General features: G+C 41.1%; 1 non-coding gene across 1 annotated transcript; it reads left to right on the plus strand.

Annotated features, from left to right (window-relative positions):
- The first annotated feature begins 9,646 nt into the window (after window positions 1-9,646).
- Window positions 9,647-9,753, plus strand: LOC141722660 (small nucleolar RNA R71). The gene has a single exon (XR_012575667.1). It is a non-coding gene; the product is annotated as a small nucleolar RNA R71 (small nucleolar RNA).
- The last annotated feature ends 3,317 nt before the right edge of the window (window positions 9,754-13,070 follow it).

Consider the following 13,070-nt stretch of genomic DNA (forward strand, 5'->3'; position numbering starts at 1 on the left):
GTTGGCTTGGACAACAATAGGGCTTGAACCATATATTTCCTTAATCCTTCAAATGCCTCCTGGCTTTCCTCAGTCCATACAAAATCTTTAACCTTCTTCAGGGATTTAAAGAATGGCAAACACTTGTCTCCAAATTTGGAGATGAAACGTCCTAGAGCTGCAACTCTTCCAGTGAGTTTCTAAACGTCCTTTATGGAACGCGGCGGTTCCATAATATCCAGGATAGCCTTTATTTTATCAGGATTAGCCTCGATTCGTCTCTTGGAGACCATCAGGCCTAAAAACTTCCCAGATCCTACTCCAAAAGCGCACATTGCAGGATTTAACATCATTTTGTGATATCTCAACACCTCAAAGGCTTCCCTCAAATGGGTTATGTGATCGGTTTTTAACAAACTCTTGACTAACATGTCATCATCATAAACTTCCATAGTTTTTCCAATAAGGTTCTTGAAAATATTATTTACCAACCTTTGATAGGTGGCTCCTGCATTCTTGAGACCAAACGCCATAACAAGATAACAAAAAACACCAAAGTCAGTAATGAATGATACCTTTGGGATGTTATCCTTATGCATCTTGATCTGATTATATCCACTAAATCCATCCATGAAGCTCAGCATCTCATGCCCAACAGTAGCATCTATCAATGTATCTATCCTTGGTAATGGGAAACAGTCCTTAGGATATGTGTCATTGTTAGGGCGAAAACATGCGCTAATAACACACGCAAGTATACGCGTTCGCAAGTAATATAGAATACTTTCTAGTTCGTTCCCACAGAGACTCAGACTAATTATGTTCAATTAAACTCACTCACCAGTGTATGATTATTTCTCAATGTTAAGACAATAACACTTAGATTTGATTAACTAATTATTAACTACAATTAACTACTAGAATTAAACACTTAATTAACACTTGAATTAACAATATTAAAACACTCATAAGATCACAACTTCATTACTACTTCCTTCAATAGTTATTGTTATTACCCTTAGCATGCAACAGTGATGATATTAACCGAATAACACGAAACTGATAAAAGCCAACTTTCATTATACTAATACCATTTTACCAAGCATCCACAATTAAGATAGAAGTTGAATAGGAATCAATTATGTTAAGTCCCTATATATCTACAGAAATTGACGACATAACGATTTAAGCACAAGTTATTCCTTTTGATTACACAGGGCGAATAAAACGGTTAGAGTTACCCACTAATCATGCATACTCTTACATGAACCTATGCTAGCATGGCAAGTTCTAAATCTCAAGATCCACCGTCGCTTCACAAGAGATTAACACCCTATCTTATATGTTCGTGACGCACATAAGACGGATACGCACAACCAATACTAGATATCATACAATCATCACACACTAAGGTATTAAACAACTAACCAAAGAATTTCATAGTAAATCCGTTACGACCCCATGATCACGATTAGCCCATGATAGCACTCATCGTCATCATGGGTTCATATGAAAACATGATAATAACACACGAGAATAATAACTAAAACTACTTATATTAAACCAGAGTACGTCACAAGAGTAAATAGGTTCAAAGTAAAAAAAACTAGCATCCAACGTTACAACAAAACAAAGAATCACAAGAAAATATGCTTCCTCTTCGTTGCGGTGTGCTAAAACAGTCTTCTTCCTTATCTCCTTGCTCTTCGATTAAAACTACGATCCAACCTTTGTAAAATGTCTCTGAAATCTACTTATATAGGAGTCCCATAAAACCCAGCTAACTCAGAAGTTGGAAGTTAAACAGAAATAGGAGTCTAAAATAATAAATCTGATTTTCCATCCCTGCGCGGCCGCTCAGCATTCCTGAGCAGGCGCTCAGCTTCCTGAGCGGTCGCTCAACAGAGCTGAGCGGGCGCTCAGACCCCTTCTGGAATCTGCACTATTTTTCTCCCGTTTCTTCACTGCAATTTGCTCCTATCTTCCCTCTTACAATGCTAAACACATGCCAAGGCTTATTATTGATGAATTCTCTCCCAAAATGCAATTAATACCCTGAAATGTACAAACACTAGAAAAACGCATCAAATACACAAAATACTTGATTTCAAGACACCAATTCAAGCTATTATAAGACGTTCTAAGTGGTATAAAATGCCACTTATCACACCCCCAAACTTAAATCGATGCTTGTCCTCAAGCGTCACAGACTCAAAAACAAAATGAAAACATGTATGAATGCAATCTATATGAAATGCAGCGATCCCTCTTACGACGACCAAACCAACCAACTTACGACATCTCCACAAATGCAATTAGGCGAATAAAGATCAATCAAATCATGCAAACTAATATACAGCCAGAAACGTGGTGTGTGCAGATGCTTAACAGATATGCTTCGAAACTAGATCAATTATCATAACTCGACTATCCTCAAGGCAATCACATGATTATACGAAGAATAAAAATTCTAGGCACAAAGTGACTTATAACACTTCAAGATTCTGGAGCTTCTTACGGAATCATGCTTTTTATTTATAACAACAAATGCTTATTTGACCGTGCAATGAGTGAGGACCACAAAAGACTTATGCAATGGCATCCATGTAGTGAGCGTTGGGTTAGCGGATCTCAGACTATAAAAGCCTTAGGTCACTAGGCACAAAGTCCCCTAAGAACTTAATAACTTGAATACCAAAGAGCCCACTCGTGATCAATTATGCATTAACTCTCTTTTTTTTCTCTATTTTTTTTCTTTTTTTTCCCAAACTTTCTGAGCAAGTGCGTTTCGCTCCATCTTGCTCAACCCTAGACTACTCGCATAAAAATACGAGTCGGCTACTAGCCATTTGACGCCTAGCCACAATTAGCAATGAATTCCATTTTTCACTCCAAATTTTCTTTTCATGCCTTTTATCACTAAGAACCTATTATAAAATTCTAAGCATAATCAATAGATTAACCTTGAAAACCATCAAACCATAACAACAATCTAGTCCTTCAGCATTCTCTAAGACTTAGTGAAGTTACAAGTGTTTCTAGCATGCATATCAACCTACACGACTCAACATCACTTTAATGCTATTACTACACTCGCATCAACATCATAAATTAATTGGTAAATCAGCACAAAAGGGATCATGGTATATGCATGAGCTACATGACATGATAAATAAAGCTATAAATAAAAAAAACTATATGGAAAAAATATGTGCAATTATATGAACTAACTATCATGAATATGCAACTATATGACACACACAAAAAATATTCCTTAACTACCACCCCCAAACTTAAAATCTTCACTGTCCCCAGTGAAGGTAGTAGAAAGGAACACATGGTATACCTACTCGGAGAAATCATCATCATCATCACCCTCAGAGGGTGGTGTATCAGAAGGCGGATATGCAGAGTCCTCACCAAAAACTGGCCACTGGATGTCAGCTCCAAGGCCTCGAAAAGCAGTCCCAAGTGCAAGGGTGAGCTCCTGAGCAAACCTGCTCTGTATCTCGTACATAGTGTCCATCCTCCTCGAAAGCCTCCTATACTGGGCATCAGCCATCCCAGCACCCTCGTGAGCTCTAAAAGAACCAGCCTCATCTCGCCTTGGCCTCGCCATGGTAGTACCTCGTGCTGGACGCCCTACTGGAAGACGATAACCCAGCCCATGCTCCTCGGGCTTACCACCGGTCCACTCCTGCATCGCATGCAGAGTCCCGGAGTCAATAGGAGTGGCCGGCAACTGCAACTGCTCATGAGACGGCCACTGAACTCCCACTGCTCGGCAAAGCTTTATAACAGTGGATGCATAAGGGATGTTCATGTGCTTAGCTCCCCTCAAAAACTTCAGAATTCCTTGGTAGATGAACTCACCAAGGTCCACATAGTACTCCTCATTCAAAATTCCCCATAACAACTGTGCTCTCTCAACTGTGACCTCATGTGCATGGGAAGTAGGCAGAATATTAGCGCAAATAAAAGCATTCCATGCACGGGCATACCTGTTCATCGCAATCGCCGGAAAATGGCGATACTCGTTAGTCCCAGTCTTGAAAGTCCAAACTGTGCCCGACCTACAAAGAGTAGCACAAATCAAATCCAAGTCAAAATCCTCAGCAGTCTTCTCATTCCAGTTCTCCTCCGTGGGCTTCCTCTGTCGCTGCTCAATCACACGGCGAATCGCCGCAGGGTGATAATCCACCGTCATCCCCCGGACCACAGAATACCCATTCTTCTCAGCCTTCGCGTTCGCAAAGAACTCGCGAACCACACTCATCGGCACTGCTTTAGGAGACTCACAAAAAGCAATCCAATCCTTCTCAACAATCATAGGCAACAACTCACCATCCCTCCCCGATGGTAAGAACCCCCTCTCCTTCAAAATAGGCTTTCCTAGAAGCCTAGTATACTCCTCCTCAGTAGCCCTATCATTCAAACGAGGCCTCGCAGCAGTACCCCTCGAAGAATCAGAGTAGGGACAGTGCTGCTGCTATGGATAGTCCTGGATCTCTTGGGTGCCATCGAAACTGAGTAAAAGTGTTTAAGATTTGTGTTTTTGGGTTTGGGAGAGAGTTTAAGGTTTGAAAGTATATGGGGAGTATATGGAATAGGTGTATGTATATATAGGGTAGGGATTAGGGTAAAATTTGATTAGGAGTGGGTTTGAGGGTTAAAAACATGGGATAATGGGGAAATAGGTCGTGGGTAATGGGTTGTATTTGTTTTTTTTATTTTTAAGTTTTTTTGGATTTTTATTTGACTTAAAACTTTTTTTCCCAGTCGGCCCCTGAGCGGTCGCTCAGCTTTCGCTCAGCTTGCTGAGCGATCGCTCAGCAGAGCTGAGCGGGCGCTCAGGGGTCTTCTGGAATTTTTTTTCCTTGCCCTATTTTTCTGATTTTTTTGTGGTTTTGGATAAGTTACTAACTTCTAAGGGTTCCTGTAACAACAAATCATGGGTTGCCTCCCAAGAAGCGCTTCTTTTTTGTCATTAGCTTGACGTAGCGTAACTTACTCAAGTTGACAATAAAACGGCACTAACCATTTCCCGGTTCCACCGCTCCATATGGAAACACAGTTTTGACAATAAAAGGTCCAGACCACCTTGATTCCAACTTCCCAGGAAAAAGTCAGAGACGAGAGTTGAATAAAAGAACTTGCTGCCCCGGCACGAATAACTTAGGATGAAGCTTCCTGTCGTGCCACCTTTTCACTTTTTCCTTGTACATTTTGTTTTTCTCATACGCTTGGAGTCAAAATTCATCAAGTTCATTAAGCTGAAGCATTCGCTTCTTTCCAGCTGCATCTAGATCCAGGTTTAACTTCTTCAATGCCCAGTAGGGCTTATGCTCAAGCTTCGCAGGTAAATGACATCCCTTACCATACACAAGTTGAAACAGAGACATCCCAAGTATAGTCTTATTTGCTATTCTATAAGCCCAAACAGCTTCATCGAACTTTAAAGGCCAATCCTTCCTTGACGGACAAACAACCTTCTCTAAAATGTGCTTGATTTCTCTGTTAGACACTTCCGCTTGACCATTCATTTGCGGATGATAGGCAGTAGCAAAACGATGATTCACATTATAGTGCTGCATCATAGAAGTAAACTTACGGTTGTAGAAATGTGACCCTTCATTACTTATAATTACTCATGGCATTCCAAACCTTGTGAAAATCTGCTTATGAAGAAAATTCAACACTGCCTTTGCATTATTCGTCGGTAGAGCTTTGACTTCTACCCATTTTGAGACATAATCGACTGCCAGCAAGATGTACTGATTATTGCAGGACGAGACAAAAGGCCTCATGAAATTGATTCCCCAAACATCAAAGTCCTCGACTTCAAGCATCACATTTAACGACATCTCATCCTTTCTAGTAAGATTTCCCACTCTTTGGCAATGATCACACCTTAAAACGAACTGATGAGCATTCTTAAACAAAGTAGGCCAGAAAAAACCTGCTTGTAGAATACGAGCTGCCGTCTTCTCACCACCATAGTGTCCACCATAAACTGTGGAGTGGCAGTCTCGTAATATCCCCTCCGTCTCACAGAATGGGATACATCTCCTGATGATCTGGTCAGCTCCTTGTCTAAACAAATACGGTTCATCCCACATATACCACTTCACCTCATGCAGAAACTTCTTCTTTTGAGTTGTGGTCAAATTAGGAGGCATTATATTGCTAACAAGATAATTCACAATATCTGCGAACCATGGCTCTTCCTCCTGAACTGCGAACAACTGCTCATCCGGAAAAGATTCGTTGATCAATGTCTTATCATGTGAAGTAGACTCGGGATTCTCCAATCTAGAGAGATGGTCAGCTACTTGATTCTCGGTACCTTTCCGATCCTTGATCTCTAACTCAAATTCTTGTAGCAAGAGAACCCAACGAATGAGTCTCGGCTTCGAATCCTTCTTGGAAACCAAATAGCGAATGGCCGCATGATCAATGAACACTGTCACCTTTGTCCCAAGCAAATAAGATCGAAATTTTTTGAAACCAAAGACTATAGCCAAGAGCTCCTTCTCAGTAGTGGTGTAGTTCATTTGGGCCCCATTTAAGGTCTTACTAGCATAGTAGACCACATGAAAGAGATTATTCTTGCGCTGCCCAAGAACTGCGCCCACCGCATAATCACTTGTATCACACATCATCTCAAAAGGCTCCGTCCAATCAGGTGCTGTAATAATTGGTGCAGTTATCAAACTCTTCTTGAGAGTCTCGAATGCCGTCAAGCAGTCATCATCAAATTTGAAAGGCACATCCTTCTCAAGCAAGTTGCACAACGACTTAGATATCTTCGAAAAGTCCTTGATGAAACGCTGATAAAAACCCGCATGACCAAGAAAACTACGGATTCCTTTCACAGAAATAGGTGGTGGAAGATTTTCAATGACTCCCACCTTGGCTTTGTCCACCTCAAGACCCTTGCTAGAGACCTTATGCCCAAGAATAATGCCTTCATACACCATAAAATAATATTTTTACCAATTGAGCACCAAATTAGCTTCCACACACCTATTGAGCACCGCACGAAGATTATTCAAACATTCATCATACGAATGTCCAAAGACGGAGAAGTCGTCCATGAACACCTCAACATTATTTCCAATCATGTCAGAGAATATAGCCATCATACATCTCTGAAAAGTGGCAGGTGCACCACATAACCCAAACGAAACTCTGTGAAAAGCAAACGTGCCAAATGGACAAGTGAAGGTAGTCTTTTCTTGATCCTCTGGTGCAATAAAAATCTGATTATACCCTGAATAGCCATCCAGAAGACAATAATACTCATGACCGGCCAACCTGTCAAGCATCTAATCAATAAACGGAAGAGGGAAGTGATCCTTCCTTGTGGCCTTGTTCAGCTTTCTGTAGTCCATACATACTCTCCATCCTGTGACTGTTCGAGTGGGGATGAGCTCGTTCTTTTCATTTGCTACTACAGTGATACCTCCTTTCTTAGGTACACATTGCACGGGGCTCACCCAAGAACTGTCAGAAATAGGATAAATGATTCCTGCATCCAGCCACTTTAGAATTTCTTTCTTCACCACTTCTTTCATGATAGGATTAAGTCTGCGCTGTTGCTCAACAGTCGGCTTACTACCCTCTTCTATCAGAATCTTATGCATGCAATATGAAGGGCTGATCCCTTTGATGTCTGCTATAGTCCATCTAATAGCCGATTTGAATTCTCTCAAGATCCTTAAGAGCTTGTCCTCCTCACTACCTGAAAGGTCAGATGCAATAATAACAGGTAAAGTAGATGCATCACCTAAAAAAGCATACCTCAAGTGTTCAGGCAATGGTTTAAGCTCCAAGGTAGGTGCTTCCTCAATAGATGGTTTGAGCTTTCCTTCAGCATTTTTGAGGTCAGAAGTACTAAGAGATTCAAATGGCATGTCTAGCTTTCGCCTCCTGGGAGAAGCATTTAGATATTGTAGTTGCTCATTGCCATCCTCATTATCACTGTCAAAATCCCCCACTAAAGCCTTCTCTAATGCATCAGACATTAGCATATGATCTAGTTCTGACTTAACCACAAAATCAATAAAATCAACTTTTAAGCACTCCTCATCTTCTGTAGGGAATTTCATTGCCTTGAATACATTGAATGTCACATCCTGATCCTGCACCCTCATAGTAAGTTCACCTTTCTGCACATCTATCAAGGTACGGCCTGTAGCCAAGAAAGGTCTTCCCAAGATTATGGGAATATTCTTATCTTCCTCGAAATCCAGAATAACAAAGTCTGCAGGAAAGAAGAGCTTATCCACCTTTACTAGCACATCCTCCACTATGCCTCGTGGATATGTAATAGAACGATCAACCAATTGTAGAGACATGTAGGTGGGCTTTGGTTCAGGCAAATTCAACTTTTTAAAGATCCACAACGGCATTAGATTGATGCTTGCTCCCAAATCACACAGGCACTTGTCAAAAGACAACTTGCCAATGGTGCAAGGAATGGTGAAGCTACCTGTATCTTTAAGCTTTGGAGGTAACTTTTGTTGCAGCGCAACACTACATTCTTCCATTAGAGCAATGGTCTCAAGGTCATCCAGTTTCACCTTCCTTAAAAGAATACTCTTCATAAATTTCGCATAACTAGGCATTTGCTCCAGAGCCTCAGCGAAAGGTATGTTGATGTAAAGTTTCTTGAACACCTCCAGAAACTTACCGAACTGCTTATCCAACTTTTGTTGTTGCAATCTCTTAGGGAAAGGTGGTGGAGGATAGAGCTGTTTCTCCCCTGTATTACCCTCAGGCAGTGTGTTCAACAGTAGTCTTCCTTGATTCCGCCGCTTTCTCCTTTTGCTTAGCTTCTTCATCACCAGCTTCAGCTTCTCCTTCTTTTGCTTTTTCAGCATCAGCAACTTTTCCAGACCTTAAGGTAATAGCCTCAACTTGCTCTTTAGCTTCCTTCCTACCTGACACTTCAGTATCGCTGGGAAGTGTGCCAGGTTGAAAATTGAGCACTGCATTGGCTATTTGACCGATTTGATTTTCCAAGGTCTTGATAGAAACCGCCTGACTTTTGCACAACAGCTTAAGTTCCTCAAAATCAGCACTAGAGGGTGGAGCTGCACCTCCTTGTTGAGGATATGATTGCCTTTTGGCATAATGCTGTGGTTGCTAGAATCCAGGTGGATTGAACTGTTTACTTACGCCTTGCTGATATGGTTGCTGAATAGCATTCTGATTATTACTCCAGTTGAAATTTGGATGATTTCTGTTGTTAGGATGATAAGTAGCTGGCACAGGCTGCTGTTGTCGCTGATAATTGTTCACATACTGAACAGATTCGTTAACAAGAGAACACTGATCCGTAGCATGAGAATCTGCATAAAACTCACAGACCATAGCTATCTGATTGACCCTATAGGTGGCTAGAGAATCGACCTTCATAGACAGCGCTCGGAGCTGCGCTGTAATAGTTGTAAATGCATCGACTTCCAGAATACCTGCTACCTTCCTATGCATCATCCTTTGAGTTGGTTTTTGATGCTCATTTACAGCTATAGTCTCAATAAGATTATAAGCCTCAGTATAGCTTTTGGCCCACAAGGCGCCTCCAACTGCTGCATCGAGCATGGGTCGAGATTGGGCCCCCAAACCATTATAGAAACCAATGATCACCATCCAATCAGGCATTCCATGATGTGGACACTTTCTCAACATCTCTTTGTAGCGCTCCCAAGCTTCGCACATAGATTCCGTAGGTTGCTGCGCAAACTGAGTAAGAGCACTCCTCGTAGCCGCAGTCTTCGCCATCAGATAAAACTTAACCAGAAACTTTTGCGGAAGATCTTGCCAAGTAGTGATACACCCAGCTGGTTTAGAATGTAACCAATTCTTAGCTTTATCCCTCAGAGAGAATGGGAAAAGCCTCAGCTTGATAGCCTCATCAGTCACACCATTATATTTGAAAGTACTGCAGATCTCGACAAAATTCCTTATGTGCATGTTGGGGTCTTCAGTCGCAGCACCTCCGAAAGAAACAGAATTTTGCACCATCTGAATAGTGCCCGGCTTGATTTCAAAGTTATTAGCCTCAATAGCCGGGTGCATGATGCTAGACTGAATGTCGTTAATTTTGGGCCGAGAAAAGTCCATAAGAGCTGGATCTTGCGGAACAATACGATCACCCATGGTTACTGGCTCTTTCTACTCACTTTCTGAATCCGAATCTTCAAAATCTATCTTCTCCGAAATATCAAGAACTTCGTCTGTCTCCTCAGCCGTATCTAAAGTCCTCTTGCGAGTACGAGAATGAGTTTGCATAAACGCTCGCTAAAGTACCTGAAACACAACCGGAAACAATAAGTAACATGTCTTAATCACGGAGTCCTAATGACCAATGATGGTAAGTACATAAACTAAACAGATACGCCGAGTCCCCGAAAGCGGCGCCAAAAAATTGTTAGGGCGAAAACACGCGCTAATAACACACGCAAGTATACGCGTTCGCAGGTAATATAGAATACTTTCTAGTTCGTTCCCACAGAGACTCAGACTAATTATGTTCAATTAAACTCACTCACCAGTGTATGATTATTTCTCAATGTTAAGACAATAACACTTAGATTTGATTAACTAATTATTAACTATAATTAAATACTAGAATTAAACACTTAATTAACACTTGAATTAACAATATTAAAACACTCATGAGATCACAACTTCATTACTACTTCCTTCAATAACTATTATTATTACCCTTAGCATGCAACAGTGATGATATTAACCGAATAACACGAAACTGATAAAAGCCAACTTTCATCGTACTAATACCATTCTACCAAGCATCCACAATTAAGATAGAAGTTGAATAGGCATCAATTATGTTGAGTCCCTATATGTCTACAGAAATTGACGACATCACGATTTAAGCACAAGTTATTCCTTTTGATTACACAGGGCGAATAAAATGGTTAGAGTTACCCACTAATCATGCATACTCTTACATGAACCTATGCTAGCATGGCAAGTTCTAAATCTCAAGATCCACCGTCGCTTCACAAGAGATTAACACCCTATCTTATATGTTAGCGACGCACATAAGACGAATACGCACAACCAATACTAGATATCATACAATCATCACACACTAAGGTATTAAACAACTAACTAAAGAATTCCATAGTAAATCCGTTACGACCCCATGATCACAATTAGCCCATGATAGCACTCATCGTCATCATGGGTTCATATGAAAACATGATAATAACACACGAGAATAATAACTAAAACTACTTATATTAAACCAGAGTACGTCACAAGAGTAAATAGGTTCAAAGTAAAGAAAACTAACATCCAACGTTACAACGAAACAAAGAATCACAAGAAAATATGCTTCCTCTTCGTTGCGAGGTGCTAAAACGGTCTTCTTCCTTATCTCCTTGCTCTTCGATTAAAACTACGATCCAACCTTTGTAAAACGTCTCTGAAATTTACTTATATAGGAGTCCCATAAACCCAGCTAACTCAGAAGAAGTTGGAAGTTAAACAGAAATAGGAGTCTAAAATAATAAATCTGATTTTCCGTCCCTGCGCGGCCACTCAGCATTCCTGAGCAGGCGCTCAGCTTCCTGAGCGGTCGCTCAACAGAGCTGAGCGGGCGCTCAGACCCCTTCTGAAATCTGCACTATTTTTCTCCCGTTTCTTCGTTGCAATCTGCTCCTATCTTCCCTCTTACAATGCTAAACACATGCCAAGGCTTATTATTGATGAATTCTCTCCCGAAATGCAATTAATACCCTGAAATGCACAAACACTAGAAAAACGCATCAAATACACAAAATACTTGATTTCAAGACATCAATTCAAGCTATTATAAGATGTTTTAAGTGGTATAAAATGCCACTATCAGTCATTCAGATCGGTGAAATCTACGCACATCCTCTATTTTCCATTAGCCTTCTGCACCATTACAGGATTTGCTAACCATTCCGGAAACTGTATCTCTTCAATGAAACCCGCGCCCAAGAGCTTCTCTACTTTTTGCTTAATAGCTTCTTGCCTCTCTGGAGCAAAGATTCTTTTCTTTTGCTTCACAGTCTTTCGATTTGGATCCACGTTAAGCTTGTGAATGATCAGTTCCGGGTCTATACCAGGCATATCAGCTGTCGACCATGCAAACACATCACTATTCTCTTATAAAAACTTCACCAACTTCCCTCTGAGGGGCTCTTCTAGTGATGCTCCAATGAAAGTTACTTTCTCAGGATCCTCGGGAGCTAAAGGAATCGGATCCAAGTCTTCTACCGGCTTCCCTCTTTTCTCATCATTTTCACGGATATCCATATCTTAAATAGGTAGAACCTGCCCCCCAACTTCATCAGCCCTAAGAGATGCCACATAAAAACTTATTTCTATCTTTTGAGTTTCTTTCTCTTCTTCAATCCCATTCCGGGTTGGAAACTTCATCACCGAATGGTAGAAAGAAGGGACTGCCTTGAAAGCATGGATTCCCGTTCTTTCCATGATTGCATTGTAAGTTGATCCAGCCTTTACCACTACCAAGTCTAACATCTGTGTTGCTTGTCTTGGTTCCCGACCTATGGTCATTGACAACTTAATTATTCCTTCAATGGGGCACTCCACTCCTGCGAATCCATATACCGATATATCGGTCGGGGTTAATTGAGAATCATTGTAACCCATCCTTAAAAAGATATCATGGAGCAAAATATCCACTGAGGCACCATTATCTACAAGGACCCTCTTCACGGGGTTGTTCCTTATTATCGGTGTTATGACCAGCAGGTCATCATGAGGAAATTTCACACCCTCCAAGTCAGAATCATCAAAAGCCATTGTCACTCCTGTTCTAGCCCTCTTTGGGGCATCCCCCACAATATGCATAACTTTTCTAGTATAGGCTTTCCTCGAGTTTCCGGATGATCCCGTAACAGTTGGTCCTCCAAAAATTGTATTTATCACCGGCCCTCGGGGTCGTGGCTTTCCAAAGATTGCATTTATCATCGGTCCCCTGGGCTGGGGATTTCGCCCCTGATCGTCTTGATCTCTCCTACGATCATCGAAATTCTTTCTTCCATTGTTATTCCTATCTC

This window comes from Apium graveolens, chromosome 4 (genome assembly GCF_009905375.1).
Source record: "Apium graveolens cultivar Ventura chromosome 4, ASM990537v1, whole genome shotgun sequence".
NCBI classification, from domain to species: Eukaryota; Viridiplantae; Streptophyta; class Magnoliopsida; order Apiales; family Apiaceae; genus Apium; species Apium graveolens.